The following is a 16,221-nucleotide window of genomic DNA, read 5'->3' on the forward strand; positions in this document are numbered from 1 at the left end:
CATTTATAAGGTCACAGTCCAAAATCAGTTCAATTAAGTCCCACAGTCAATCGTTTCACTGTTAAAAGCGATACAACTTAGTTATATCGGTAACAATCACTAAATATATGTTAGTACGAATATGTGACGCAACTGTTGTAGTTGAAACGGACTGATACCGTTAGAAAGTCCATGAAATGTAGTTTTTAAAACTGTCGCTATTTTTACAGCGCGCGACAACGGCTAAGATTGGTCCCACGGTAAAGAATGACTTATTTATCTAAATTTTTAAATGAAGCGCTACCACAGCGCCTAGTGTAATCGCTGGGTTCCGGCAATCATGTCAAATTAAGATGAATGTTATTTCTTGGAGTCCAATTGTCTCATTAATCACTTTCATCAGGTCACAGTCCAAAGTTAGTTCAATTTAGTCCCACATTCAATCGTTTCCCTGTTAAAAGCGATGCAACCTAGTAATAACATATAAATATCGCTAAATACATGATGGTACGAATATGTGACCCAACCGTTGTAACTCAAACGAACTGACACCGCTAGAAAGTCAATGAAATGCACGTTTTGAAACTGTCACTGATTCGTCAGAGCGTGATAACGGCTAGGATTGGTCCCCCAGTACAAAATGACTTATTTATCTACGTTTTTAAATTAAGTCCTACCCCAGCGCTCAGTGTAATCGCTGAGTTACGGCAATCATGTCAAATTACGAAAAATGTTATTTCTTGGAGTCCAATTGTCTCACTTATTACATTTATAAGGTCATAGTCGAAAATCAGTTCAATTAAGTCCCACAGTCAATCGTTTCACTGTTAAAAGCGATACAACTTAGTAATATGGGTAACAATCACTAAATACATGTTGGTACGAATTGGTGACGCAACTGTTGTAGTTGAAACGGACTTATACCGTTAGAAAATCAATGAAATGTAGTATTTGAAACTGTCTCTATTTTTTCAACGCGCGCTAAGGGCTAGGATAGGTCCCACAATAAAAATTGACTTAATTATCTAAATTTTTAAATGAAGCAGTACCACATCGCCCAGTGTAATGGCTGACTTCCGGCAATCATGCCAAATTAAGAAGAATGCTATTTCTTGGAGTCAAATTGTCTCTTTTATAACATTTATAAGGTCACAGTCCAAAATCAGTTCAATTAAGTCCCACAGTCAATCGTTTCACTGTTAAAAGCGATGCAACCTAGTAATATGAAAAAAATATCGCTAAATACATGTTGGTACGAATATGTAACGCAACCGTTGTAACTGAAGCGGATTGATACCGTTAGAAAGTCAATGAATTGTAGTTTTTGAAACTGTCGCCATTTCTTCAGCTCGCGATAACGGGTAGGATTGGTCCCACGGTAAAGAATAAAGTATTTATCTAAATTTTTAAATAAAGCGTTACCACAGCGCCCAGTGTAATCGCTGAGTTCCGCAATCACGTTAAATTAAGAAGAATGTTTTATCTTGGAGTCCAAATGTCTCATTTATCACATTTATCAGGTCACAGTCCAAAGTTAGTTCAATTAAGTACCACATTCAATCGTTTCCCTGTTAAAAGCGATGCAACCTAGTAATAACATATAAATATCGCTAAATACATGATGGTACGAATATGTGACCCAACCGTTGTAACTCAAACGAACTGACACCGTTAGAAAGTCAATGAAATGCACGTTTTGAAACTGTCACTAATTCGTCAGTGCGTGATAACGGCTATGATTGGTCCCCCAGTACAAAATGACTTATTTATCTACACTTTTAAATTAAGTCCTACCCCAGCGCTCATGTGTAATCGCTGAGTTCCGGCAATCATGTCAAATTACGAAAAATGTTATTTCTTGGAGTCCAATTGTCTCACTTATTACATTTATAAAGTCATAGTCCAAAATCAGTTCAATTAAGTCCCACAGTCAATCGTTTCACTGTTAAAAGCGATACAACTTAGTAATATGGGTAACAATCACTAAATACATGTTGGTACGAATAGGTGACGCAACTGTTGTAGTTGAAACGGACTTATAGCGTTAGAAAATCAATGAAATGTAGTATTTGAAACTGTCTCTATTTCTTCAGCGCGCGCTAAGGGCTAGGATTGGTCCCACAATAAAAATTGACTTATTTATCTAAATTTTTAAATGAAGCAGTACCACATCGCCCAGTGTAATCGCTGACTTCCGGCAATCATGCCAAATTAAGAAGAATGCTATTTCTTGGAGTCAAATTATCTCTTTTATAACATTTATAAGGTCACAGTCCAAAATCAGTTCAATTAAGTCCCACAGTCAATCGTTTCACTGTTAAAAGCGATGCAACCTAGTAATATGAAAAAAATATCGCTAAATACATGTTGGTACGAATATGTGACGCAACCGTTGTAACTCAAACGAACTGACACCGTTACAAAGTCAATGAAATGCACGTTTTGAAACTGTCACTAATTCGTCAGTGCGTGATAACGGCTAGGATTGGTCCCCCAGTACAAAATGACTTATTTATCTACATTTTTAAATTAAATCCTACCCCAGCGCTCAGTGTAATCGCTGAGTTCCGGCAATCATGTCAAATTAAGAAAAATGTTATTTCTTGGAGTCCAATTGTCTCACTTGTTACATTTATAAGGTCATAGTCCAAAATCAGTTCAATTAAGTCCCACAGTCAATCGTTTCACTGTTAAAAGCGATACAACTTAGTAATATGGGTAACAATCACTAAATACATGTTGGAACGAATATGTGACGCAACTGTTGTAGTTGAAACGGACTGATACCGTTAGAAAGTTAATGAAATGTAGTTTTTGAAACTGTCGCTATTTCTACAGCGCGCGATAATGGCTAGGATTGGTCCCACGGTAAAGAATGACTTATTTATCAACATTTTTAAATGAAGCGCTACCACAGCGCCCAGTGTAATCGCTGAGTTCCGGCAATCACGTCAAATTAAGAAGAATGTTATTTCTTGGAGTCCAATTGTCTCATTTCTCACATTTATAAGGTCACAGTCCAAAGTTAGTTCAATTAAGTCCCACAGTAAATCGTTTCATTGTTAAAAGAGATGCAACCTAGAAATATCAGAAGAATATCGCTAATACGAATATGTGACCCAACCGTTGTAATTCAAACGGACTGACACCGTTAGAAAGTCAATGAAATGTAGTTTTTGAAACTGTCGCTATTTCTTCAGCGCGCGATAAGGGCAAGGATTGGTCCCACGGTAAAGAATGACTTATTTATCTAAACTTTAAATGAAGCGCTACCACAGCGCCCAGTGTAATCGCTGAGTTCCGGCAATCATGTCAAATTAAGATGAATGTTACTTCTTAGAGTCCAATTGTCCTATTTATCACATTCATCAGGTCACAGTCCAAAGTTAGTTCAATTAAGTCCCACAGTCAATCGTTTCACTGTTAAAAGCGATACAACTTAGTAATATGGGTAACAATCACTAAATACATGTTGGTACGAATATGTGACCCAACCATTGTAACTCAAGCGGACTGACACCCTTAGAAAGTAAATGAAATGTAGTTTTTGAAACTGTCGCTATTTCTTCAGCTCGCGAAAACGGCTAGGATTGGTCCCACGGTAAAGAATGACTTATTTATCTAAATTTTTAAATGAAGCGCTACCACAGCGCTTAGTGTAATCGCTGAGTTCCGCAATCATGTCAAATTAAGATGAATGTTACTTCTTAGAGTCCAATTGTCTTATTTATCACATTCATCAGGTCACAGTCCAAAGTTAGTTCAATTAAGTCCCACAGTAAATCGTTTCATTGTTAAAAGAGATGCAACCTAGTAATATCAGAAGAATATCGCTAATACGAATATGTGACCCAACCGTTGTAATTCAAACGGACTGACACCGTTAGAAAGTCAATGAAATGTAGTTTTTGAAACTGTCGCTATTTCTTCAGCGCGCGATAAGGGCTAGGATTGGTCCCACGGTAAAGAATGACTTATTTATCTAAACTTTAAATGAAGCGCTACCACAGCGCCCAGTGTAATCGCTGAGTTCCGGCAATCATGTCAAATTAAGATGAATGTTATTTCTTGGAGTCCAATTGTCTCATTAATCACATTTATCAGGTCACAGTCCAAAGTTAGGTCAATTAAGTCCCGCAGTCAATCGTTTCACTGTTAAAAGCGATACAACTTAGTAATATCGGTAACAATCACTAAATTCATGTTGGTACGAATATGTGACGCAACTGTTGTAGTTGAAACGGACTGATACCGTTAGAAAGTCAATGAAATGTAGTTTTTGAAACTGTCGCTATTTCTACAGCGCGCGATAACTGCTAAAATTGGTCCCACGGTAAAGAATGACTTATTTATCTAAATTTTTAAATGAAGCGCTACCACAGCGCCCAGTGTAAACGCTGAGTTTCGGCAATCATGTCAAATTAAGATGAATGTTATTTCTTGCAGTCCAATTGTCTCATTAATCACATTCATCAGGTCACAGTCCAAAGTTAGTTCAATTAAGTCCCACATTCAATCGTTTCACTGTTAAAAGGGATGCAACCTAGTAATAACAGATAAATATCGCTAAATATACGTTGGTACGAATATATGTGACGCAACCGTTGTAACTGAAGCGGATTGATACCGTTAGAAAGTCAATGACGTGTAGTTCTTGAAAGTGCGCTACTTATTCAGTGCGCGATAACGGCTATGATTGGTCCCACAGTAAAGATGACTTATTTATCTACATTTTTAAATAAAGGGCTACCACAGCGCCCAGTGTAATCGCTGAGTTCCGGCAATCACGTCAAATTAAGAAGAATGTTATTTCTTAGAGTCCAATTGTCTTATTTATCACATTCATCAGGTCACAGTCCAAAATTAGTTCAATTAAGTCCCACAGTAAATCGTATCATTGTTAAAAGCGATGCAACCTAGTAATATCAGAAGAATATCGTTAATACGAATATGTGACCCAACCGTTGTAACTCAAACGGACTGACACCGTTAGAAAGTCAATGAAATGTAGTTTTTGAAACTATCGCTATTTCTTCAGCGCGCGATAAGGGCTAGGATTGGTCCCACGGTAAAGAATGACTTATTTATCTAAATTTTAAATGAAGCGCTACCACAGCGCCCAGTGTAATCGCTGAGTTCCGGCAATCATGTCAAATTAAGATGAATGTTACTTCTTAGAGCCCAATTGTCTTATTTATCACAATCATCAGGTCACAGTCCAAAGTTAGGTCAATTAAGTCCCACATTCATTCGTTTCACTGTTAAAAGCGATGCAACCTAGTAATAACAGATAAATATCGCTAAATACATGTTGGTACGAATATGTGACGCAACCGTTGTAACTCAAACAAACTGACACCGTTAGAAAGTCAATGAAATGCACTTTTTGAAACTGTCGCTAATTCGTCAGCGCGCAATAACGGCTGGGATTGGTCCCCCAGTACAAAATGACTTATTTATCTACATTTTTAAATTAAGTGCTACCCCAGCGCTCAGTGTAATCGCTGAGTTTCGGCAATCATGTCAAATTAAGAAGAATGTTATTTCTTGGAGTCCAATTGTCTCAATTATCACATTTATAAGGTCATAGTCCAAAATCAGTTCAATTAAGTCCCGCAGTCAATCGTTTCACTGTTAAAAGCGATACAACTTAGTAATATCGGGAACAATCACTAAATACATGTTGGTACGAATATGTGACGCAACTGTTGTAGTTAAAACGGACTGATACCGTTAGAAAGTCAATGAAATGTAGTTTTTGAAACTGTCGCTATTTCTACAGCGCGCGATAACGGCTAGGATTGGTCCCACGGTAAAGAATGACTTATTTATCTAAATTTTTAAATGAAGCGCTACCACAGCGCCCAGTGTAATCGCTGAGTTCCGTCAATCACGTCAAATTAAGAAGAATGTTATTTCTTGGAGTCCAATTGTCTCATTTCTCACATTTATAAAGTCACAGTCCAAAGTTAGTTCAATTAAGTCTTACAGTCAATCGTTTCATTGCTAAAACCGATGCAATCTAGTAATATCAGAAAAATATCGCAAAATACATGTTGGTACAAATATGTGACCCAACCATTGTAACTCAAGTGGACTGACACCCTTAGAAAGTAAATGAAATGTAGTTTTTGAAACTGTCGCTATTTCTTCAGCTCGCGAAAACGGCTAGGATTGGTCCCACGGTAAAGAATGACTTATTTATCTAAATTTTTAAATGAAGCGCTACCACAGCGCTTAGTGTAATCGCTGAGTTCCGCAATCATGTCAAATTAAGATGAATGTTACTTCTTAGAGTCCATTTGTCTTATTTATCACATTCATCAGGTCACAGTCCAAAGTTAGTTCAATTAAGTCCCACAGTAAATCGTTTCATTGTTAAAAGAGATGCAACCTAGTAATATCAGAAGAATATCGCTAATACGAATATGTGACCCAACCGTTGTAATTCAAACGGACTGACACCGTTAGAAAGTCAATGAAATGTAGTTTTTGAAACTGTCGCTATTTCTTCAGCGCGATAAGGGCTAGGATTGGTCCCACGGTAAAGAATGACTTATTTATCTAAACTTTAAATGAAGCGCTACCACAGCGCCCAGTGTAACCGCTGAGTTCCGGCAATCATGTCAAATTAAGATGAATGTTACTTCTTAGAGCCCAATTGTCTTATTTATCACATTCATCAGGTCACAGTCCAAAGTTAGGTCAATTAAGTCCCGCAGTCGATCGTTTCACTGATAAAAGCGATACAACTTAGTAATATCGGTAACAATCACTAAATACATGTTGGTACGAATATGTGACGCAACTGTTGTAGTTGAAACGGACTGATACCGTTAGAAAGTCAATGAAATGTAGTTTTTGAAACTGTCGCTATTTCTTCAGCGCGATAAGGGCTAGGATTGGTCCCACGGTAAAGAATGACTTATTTATCTAAATTTTTAAATGAAGCGCTACCACAGCGCCCAGTGTAATCGCTGAGTTCCGGCAATCATGTCAAATTAAGATGAATGTTATTTCTTGGAGTCCAATTGTCTCATTAATCACATTCATCAGGTCACAGTCCAAAGTTAGTTCAATTAAGTCCCACATTCAATCGTTTCACTGTTAAAAGCGATGCAACCTAGTAATAACAGATAAATATCGCTAAATACACGTTGGTACGAATATATGTGACGCAACCGTTGTAACTGAAGCGGATTGATACCGTTAGAAAGTCAATGACGTGTAGTTCTTGAAAGTGCGCTACTTCTTTAGTGCGCGATAACGGCTATAATTGGTCCCACAGTAAAGATGACTTATTTATCTACATTTTTAAATAAAGGACTACCACAGCGCCCAGTGTAATCGCTGAGTTCCGGCAATCACGTCAAATTAAGAAGAATGTTATTTCTTAGAGTCCAGTTGTCTCATTTATCACATTTATCAGGTCACAGTCCAAAGTTAGGTCAATTAAGTCCCACATTCATTCGTTTCACTGTTAAAAGCGATGTAACCTAGTAATAACAGATAAATATCGCTAAATACATGTTGGTACGAATATGTGACGCAACCGTTGTAACTCAAACAAACTGGCACCGTTAGAAAGTCAATGAAATGCACTTTTTGAAACTGTCGCTAATTCGTCAGCGCGCAATAACGGCTAGGATTGGTCCCCCAGTACAAAATGACTTATTTATCTACATTTTTAAATTAAGTGCTACCCCAGCGCTCAGTGTAATCGCTGAGTTCCGGCAATCATGTCAAATTAGAAAGAATGTTATTTCTTGGAGTCCAATTGTCACAATTATCACATTTATAAGGTCATAGTCCAAAATCAGTTCAATTAAGTCCCGCAGTCAATCGTTTCACTGTTAAAAGCGATACAACTTAGTAATATCGGGAACAATCACTAAATACATGTTGATACGAATATGTGACGCAACTGTTGTAGTTAAAACGGGCTGATACCGTTAGAAAGTCAATGAAATGTAGTTTTTGAAACTGTCGCTATTTCTACAGCGCGCGATAACGGCTAGGATTGGTCGCACGGTAAAGAATGACTTATTTATCTAAATTTTTAAATGAAGCGCTACCACAGCGCCCAGTGTAATCGCTGAGTTCCGGCAATCATGTCAAATTAAGATGAATGTTTTTTCTTGGAGTCCAACTGTCTCATTAATCACATTCATCAGGTCACAGTCCAAAGTTAGTTCAATTAAGTCCCACATTCAATCGTTTCACTGTTAAAAGCGATGCAACCTAGTAATAACAGATAAATAACGCTAAATACATGTTGGTACGAATATGTGACCCAACCGTTGTAACTGAAGCGGATTGATACCGTTAGAAAGTCAATGAAATGTAGTTCTTGAAAGTGCGCTATTTCTTCAGTGCGAGATAACGGCTCTGATTGGTCCCACAGTACAGATGACTTATTTATCTACATTTTTAAATGAAGCGCTACCACAGCGCCCAGTGTAATCGCTGAGTTCGGCAATCATGTCAAGTTAAGATGAATGTTACTTCTTAGAGTTCAATTGTCTTATTTATCACATTCATCAGGTCACAGTCCAACGTTAGTTCAACTAAATCCCACATTCATTCGTTTTACTGTTAAAAGCAATGCAACCTAGTAATAACAGATAAATATCGCTAAATACATGTTGGTACGAATATGTGACGCAACCGTTGTAACTCAAACAAACAGACACCGTTAGAAAGTCAATGAAATGTAGTTTTTGAAACTGTCGCTAATTCGTCAGCGCGCGATAACGGCTAGGTTTGGTCCCCCAGTACAAAATGACTTATTTATCTAAATTTTTAAATGAAGCGCTACCACAGCGCCCAGTGTAATCGCTGAGTTCCGGCAATCATGTCAAATTAAGATGAATGTTTTTTCTTGGAGTCCAACTGTCTCATTAATCACATTCATCAGGTCACAGTCCAAAGTTAGTTCAATTAAGTCCCACATTCAATCGTTTCACTGTTAAAAGCGATGCAACCTAGTAATAACAGATAAATATCGCTAAATACATGTTGGTACGAATATGTGACTCAACCGTTTTAACTCAAACAAACTGACACCGTTAGAAAGTCAATGAAATGCACTTTTTGAAACTGTCGCTAATTCGTCAGCGCGCAATAACGGCTAGGATTGGTCCCCCAGTACAAAATCGCTTATTTATCTACATTTTTAAAATAAGTGCTATCCCAGCGCTCAGTGTAATCGCTGAGTTCCGGCAATCATGTCAAATTAAGAAGAATGTTATTTCTTGGAGTCCAATTGTCTCAATTATCACATTTATAAGGTCATAGTCCAAAATCAGTCCAATTAAGTCCCACAGTCAATCGTTTCACTGTTAAAGGCGATACAACTTAGTAATATCGGTAACAATCACTAAATACATGTTGGTACGAATATGTGACTCAACCGTTTTAACTCAAACAAACTGACACCGTTAGAAAGTCAATGAAATGCACTTTTTGAAACTGTCGCTATTTCTACAGCGCGCGATAACGGCTAGGATTGGTCCCACGGTAAAGAATGACTTATTTATCTAAATTTTTAAATGAAGCGCTACCACAGCGCCCTGTGTAATCGCTGAGTTCCGGCAATCATGTCAAATTAAGATGAATGTTATTTTTTGGAGTCCAATTGTCTCATTAATCACATTCATCAGGTCACAGTCCAAAGTTAGTTCAATTAAGTCCCACATTCAATCGTTTCACTGTTAAAAGCGACGCAACCTAGTAATAACAGATAAATATCGTTAAATACATGTTGGTACGAATATATGTGACCCAACCGTTGTAACTGAAGCGGATTGATACCGTTAGAAAGTCAATGAAATGTAGTTCTTGAAAGTGCGCTATTTCTTCAGTGCGCGATAACGGCTCTGATTGGTCCCACAGTAAAGATGACTTATTTATCTACATTTTTAAATGAAGCGCTACCACAGCGCCCAGTGTAATCGCTGAGTTCCGGCAATCATGTCAAATTAAGATGAATGTTATTTCTTGGAGTCCAATTGTCTCATTAATCACATTTATAAGGTCATAGTCCAAAATCAGTCCAATTAAGTCCCACAGTCAATCGTTTCACTGTTAAAGGCGATACAACTTAGTAATATCGGTAACAATCACTAAATACATGTTGGTACGAATATGTGACTCAACTGTTGTAGTTGAAACGGACTGATACCGTTAGAAAGTCAATGAAATGTAGTTTTTGAAACTGTCGCTATTTCTACAGCGCGCGATAACGGCTAGGATTGGTCCCACGGTAAAGAATGACTTATTTATCTAAATTTTTAAATGAAGCGCTACCACAGCGCCCAGTGTAATCGCTGAGTTCCGGCAATCATGTCAAATTAAGATGAATGTTATTTCTTGGAGTCCAATTGTCTCATTAATCACATTTATCAGGTCACAGTGCAAAGTTAGTTCAATTAAGTCCCACATTCAATCGTTTCACTGTTAAAAGCGATGCAACCTAGTAATAACAGATAAATATCGTTAAATACATGTTGGTACTAATATATGTGACCCAACCGTTGTAACTGAAGCGGATTGATACCGTTAGAAAGTCAATGAAATGTAGTTCTTGAAAGTGCGCTATTTCTTCAGTGCGAGATAACGGCTCTGATTGGTCCCACAGTACAGATGACTTATTTATCTACATTTTTAAATGAAGCGCTACCACAGCGCCCAGTGTAATCGCTGAGTTCCGCAATCCTGTCAAGTTAAGATGAATGTTACTTCTTAGAGTTCAATTGTCTTATTTATCACATTCATCAGGTCACATCCAACGTTAGTTCAACTAAATCCCACATTCATTCGTTTTACTGTTAAAAGCAATGCAACCTAGTAATAACAGATAAATATCGCTAAATACATGTTGGTACGAATATGTGACGCAACCGTTGTAACTCAAACAAACTGACACCGTTAGAAAGTCAATGAAATGTAGTTTTTGAAACTGTCGCTAATTCGTCAGCGCGCGATAACGGCTAGGTTTGGTCCCCCAGTACAAAATGACTTATTTATCTAAATTTTTAAATGAAGCGCTACCACAGCGCCCAGTGTAATCGCTGAGTTCCGGCAATCATGTCAAATTAAGATGAATGTTTTTTCTTGGAGTCCAACTGTCTCATTAATCACATTCATCAGGTCACAGTCCAAAGTTAGTTCAATTAAGTCCCACATTCAATCGTTTCACTGTTAAAAGCGATGCAACCTAGTAATAACAGATAAATATCGCTAAATACATGTTGGTACGAATATGTGACTCAACCGTTTTAACTCAAACAAACTGACACCGTTAGAAAGTCAATGAAATGCACTTTTTGAAACTGTCGCTAATTCGTCAGCGCGCAATAACGGCTAGGATTGGTCCCCCAGTACAAAATCGCTTATTTATCTACATTTTTAAAATAAGTGCTATCCCAGCGCTCAGTGTAATCGCTGAGTTCCGGCAATCATGTCAAATTAAGAAGAATGTTATTTCTTGGAGTCCAATTGTCTCAATTATCACATTTATAAGGTCATAGTCCAAAATCAGTCCAATTAAGTCCCACAGTCAATCGTTTCACTGTTAAAGGCGATACAACTTAGTAATATCGGTAACAATCACTAAATACATGTTGGTACGAATATGTGACTCAACCGTTTTAACTCAAACAAACTGACACCGTTAGAAAGTCAATGAAATGCACTTTTTGAAACTGTCGCTATTTCTACAGCGCGCGATAACGGCTAGGATTGGTCCCACGGTAAAGAATGACTTATTTATCTAAATTTTTAAATGAAGCGCTACCACAGCGCCCTGTGTAATCGCTGAGTTCCGGCAATCATGTCAAATTAAGATGAATGTTATTTTTTGGAGTCCAATTGTCTCATTAATCACATTCATCAGGTCACAGTCCAAAGTTAGTTCAATTAAGTCCCACATTCAATCGTTTCACTGTTAAAAGCGATGCAACCTAGTAATAACAGATAAATATCGTTAAATACATGTTGGTACAAATATATGTGACCCAACCGTTGTAACTGAAGCAGATTGATACCGTTAGAAAGTCAATGAAATGTAGTTCTTGAAAGTGCGCTATTTCTTCAGTGCGCGATAACGGCTCTGATTGGTCCCACAGTAAAGATGACTTATTTATCTACATTTTTAAATGAAGCGCTACCACAGCGCCCAGTGTAATCGCTGAGTTCCGCAATCATGTCAAGTTAAGATGAATGTTACTTCTTAGAGTTCAATTGTCTTATTTATCACATTCATCAGGTCACAGTCCAACGTTAGTTCAACTAAATCCCACATTCATTCGTTTTACTGTTAAAAGCAATGCAACCTAGTAATAACAGATAAATATCGCTAAATACATGTTGGTACGAATATGTGACGCAACCGTTGTAACTCAAACAAACTGACACCGTTAGAAAGTCAATGAAATGTAGTTTTTGAAACTGTCGCTAATTCGTCAGCGCGCGATAACGGCTAGGTTTGGTCCCCCAGTACAAAATGGCTTATTTATCTACATTTTTAAAATAAGTGCTATCCCAGCGCTCAGTGTAATCGCTGAGTTCCGGCAATCATGTCAAATTAAGATGAATGTTATTTCTTGGAGTCCAATTGTCTCATTAATCACATTCATCAGGTCACAGTCCAAAGTTAGTTCAATTAAGTCCCACATTCAATCGTGTCACTGTTAAAAGCGATGCAACCTAGTAATAACAGATAAATATCGCTAAATACATGTCGGTACGAATATATGTGACGCAACCGTTGTAACTGAAGCGGATTGATACCGTTAGAAAGTCAATGACGTGTAGTTCTTGAAAGTGCGCTATTTCTTCAGTGCGCGATAACGGCTATGATTGGTCCCACAGTAAAGATGACTTATTTATCTACATTTTTAAATGAAGCGCTACCACAGCGCCCAGTGTAATCGCTGAGTTCCGGCAATCATGTCAAATTAAGATGAATGTTACTTCTTAGAGCCCAATTGTCTCATTTATCACATTTATCAGGTCACAGTCCAAAGTTAGGTCAATTAAGTCCCACATTCATTCGTTTCACTGTTAAAAGCGATGCAACCTAGTAATAACAGATAAATATCGCTAAATACATGTTGGTACGAATATGTGGCGCAACCGTTGTAACTCAAACAAACTGGCACCGTTAGAAAGTCAATGAAATGCACTTTTTGAAACTGTCGCTAATTCGTCAGCGCGCAATAACGGCTAGGATTGGTCCCCCAGTACAAAATGACTTATTTATCTACATTTTTAAATTAAGTGCTACCCCAGCGCTCAGTGTAATCGCTGAGTTCCGGCAATCATGTCAAATTAGGAAGAATGTTATTTCTTGGAGTCCAATTGTCACAATTATCACATTTATAAGGTCATAGTCCAAAATCAGTTCAATTAAGTCCCGCAGTCAATCGTTTCACTGTTAAAAGCGATACAACTTAGTAATATCGGGAACAATCACTAAATACATGTTGATACGAATATGTGACGCAACTGTTGTAGTTAAAACGGGCTGATACCGTTAGAAAGTCAATGAAATGTAGTTTTTGAAACTGTCGCTATTTCTACAGCGCGCGATAACGGCTAGGATTGGTCCCACGGTAAAGAATGACTTATTTATCTAAATTTTTAAATGAAGCGCTACCACAGCGCCCAGTGTAATCGCTGAGTTCCAGCAATCATGTCAAATTAAGATGAATGTTTTTTCTTGGAGTCCAACTGTCTCATTAATCACATTCATCAGGTCACAGTCCAAAGTTAGTTCAATTAAGTCCCACATTCAATCGTTTCACTGTTAAAAGCGATGCAACCTAGTAATAACAGATAAATAACGCTAAATACATGTTGGTACGAATATGTGACGCAACCGTTTTAACTCAAACAAACTGACACCGTTAGAAAGTCAATGAAATGCACTTTTTGAAACTGTCGCTAATTCGTCAGCGCGCAATAACGGCTAGGATTGGTCCCCCAGTACAAAATCGCTTATTTATCTACATTTTTAAAATAAGTGCTATCCCAGCGCTCAGTGTAATCGCTGAGTTCCGGCAATCACGTCAAATTAAGAAGAATGTTATTTCTTGGAGTCCAATTGTCTCAATTATCACATTTATAAGGTCATAGTCCAAAATCAGTCCAATTAAGTCCCACAGTCAATCGTTTCACTGTTAAAGGCGATACAGCTTAGTAATATCGGTAACAATCACTAAATACATGTTGGTACGAATATGTGACTCAACTGTTGTAGTTGAAACGGACTGATACCGTTAGAAAGTCAATGAAATGTAGTTTTTGAAACTGTCGCTATTTCTACAGCGCGCGATAACGGCTAGGATTGGTCCCACGGTAAAGAATGACTTATTTATCTAAATTTTTAAATGAAGCGCTACCACAGCGCCCAGTGTAATCGCTGAGTTCCGGCAATCATGTCAAATTAAGATGAATGTTATTTCTTGGAGTCCAATTGTCTCATTAATCACATTTATCAGGTCACAGTCCAAAGTTAGTTCAATTAAGTCCCACATTCAATCGTTTCACTGTTAAAAGCGATGCAACCTAGTAATAACAGATAAATATCGTTAAATACATGTTGGTACTAATATATGTGACCCAACCGTTGTAACTGAAGCGGATTGATACCGTTAGAAAGTCAATGAAATGTAGTTCTTGAAAGTGCGCTATTTCTTCAGTGCGCGATAACGGCTCTGATTGGTCCCACAGTACAGATGACTTATTTATCTACATTTTTAAATGAAGCGCTACCACAGCGCCCAGTGTAATCGCTGAGTTCCGCAATCATGTCAAGTTAAGATGAATGTTACTTCTTAGAGTTCAATTGTCTTATTTATCACATTCATCAGGTCACAGTCCAACGTTAGTTCAACTAAATCCCACATTCATTCGTTTTACTGTTAAAAGCAATGCAACCTAGTAATAACAGATAAATATCGCTAAATACATGTTGGTACGAATATGTGACGCAACCGTTGTAACTCAAACAAACTGACACCGTTAGAAAGTCAATGAAATGTAGTTTTTGAAACTGTCGCTAATTCGTCAGCGCGCGATAACGGCTAGGTTTGGTCCCCCAGTACAAAATGACTTATTTATCTAAATTTTTAAATGAAGCGCTACCACAGCGCCCAGTGTAATCGCTGAGTTCCGGCAATCATGTCAAATTAAGATGAATGTTTTTTCTTGGAGTCCAACTGTCTCATTAATCACATTCATCAGGTCACAGTCCAAAGTTAGTTCAATTAAGTCCCACATTCAATCGTTTCACTGTTAAAAGCGATGCAACCTAGTAATAACAGATAAATATCGCTAAATACATGTTGGTACGAATATGTGACTCAACCGTTTTAACTCAAACAAACTGACACCGTTAGAAAGTCAATGAAATGCACTTTTTGAAACTGTCGCTAATTCGTCAGCGCGCAATAACGGCTAGGATTGGTCCCCCAGTACAAAATCGCTTATTTATCTACATTTTTAAAATAAGTGCTATCCCAGCGCTCAGTGTAATCGCTGAGTTCCGGCAATCATGTCAAATTAAGAAGAATGTTATTTCTTGGAGTCCAATTGTCTCAATTATCACATTTATAAGGTCATAGTCCAAAATCAGTCCAATTAAGTCCCACAGTCAATCGTTTCACTGTTAAAGGCGATACAACTTAGTAATATCGGTAACAATCACTAAATACATGTTGGTACGAATATGTGACTCAACTGTTGTAGTTGAAACGGACTGATACCGTTAGAAAGTCAATGAAATGTAGTTTTTGAAACTGTCGCTATTTCTACAGCGCGCGATAACGGCTAGGATTGGTCCCACGGTAAAGAATGACTTATTTATCTAAATTTTTAAATGAAGCGCTACCACAGCGCCCTGTGTAATCGCTGAGTTCCGGCAATCATGTCAAATTAAGATGAATGTTATTTTTTGGAGTCCAATTGTCTCATTAATCACATTCATCAGGTCACAGTCCAAAGTTAGTTCAATTAAGTCCCACATTCAATCGTTTCACTGTTAAAAGCGATGCAACCTAGTAATAACAGATAAATATCGTTAAATACATGTTGGTACGAATATATGTTACCCAACCGTTGTAACTGAAGCGGATTGATACCGTTAGAAAGTCAATGAAATGTAGTTCTTGAAAGTGCGCTATTTCTTCAGTGCGCGATAACGGCTCTGATTGGTCCCACAGTAAAGATGACTTATTT

The sequence above is a fragment of the Hydractinia symbiolongicarpus genome, chromosome 2 (genome assembly GCF_029227915.1).
Source record: "Hydractinia symbiolongicarpus strain clone_291-10 chromosome 2, HSymV2.1, whole genome shotgun sequence".
NCBI classification, from domain to species: domain Eukaryota; kingdom Metazoa; phylum Cnidaria; class Hydrozoa; order Anthoathecata; family Hydractiniidae; genus Hydractinia; species Hydractinia symbiolongicarpus.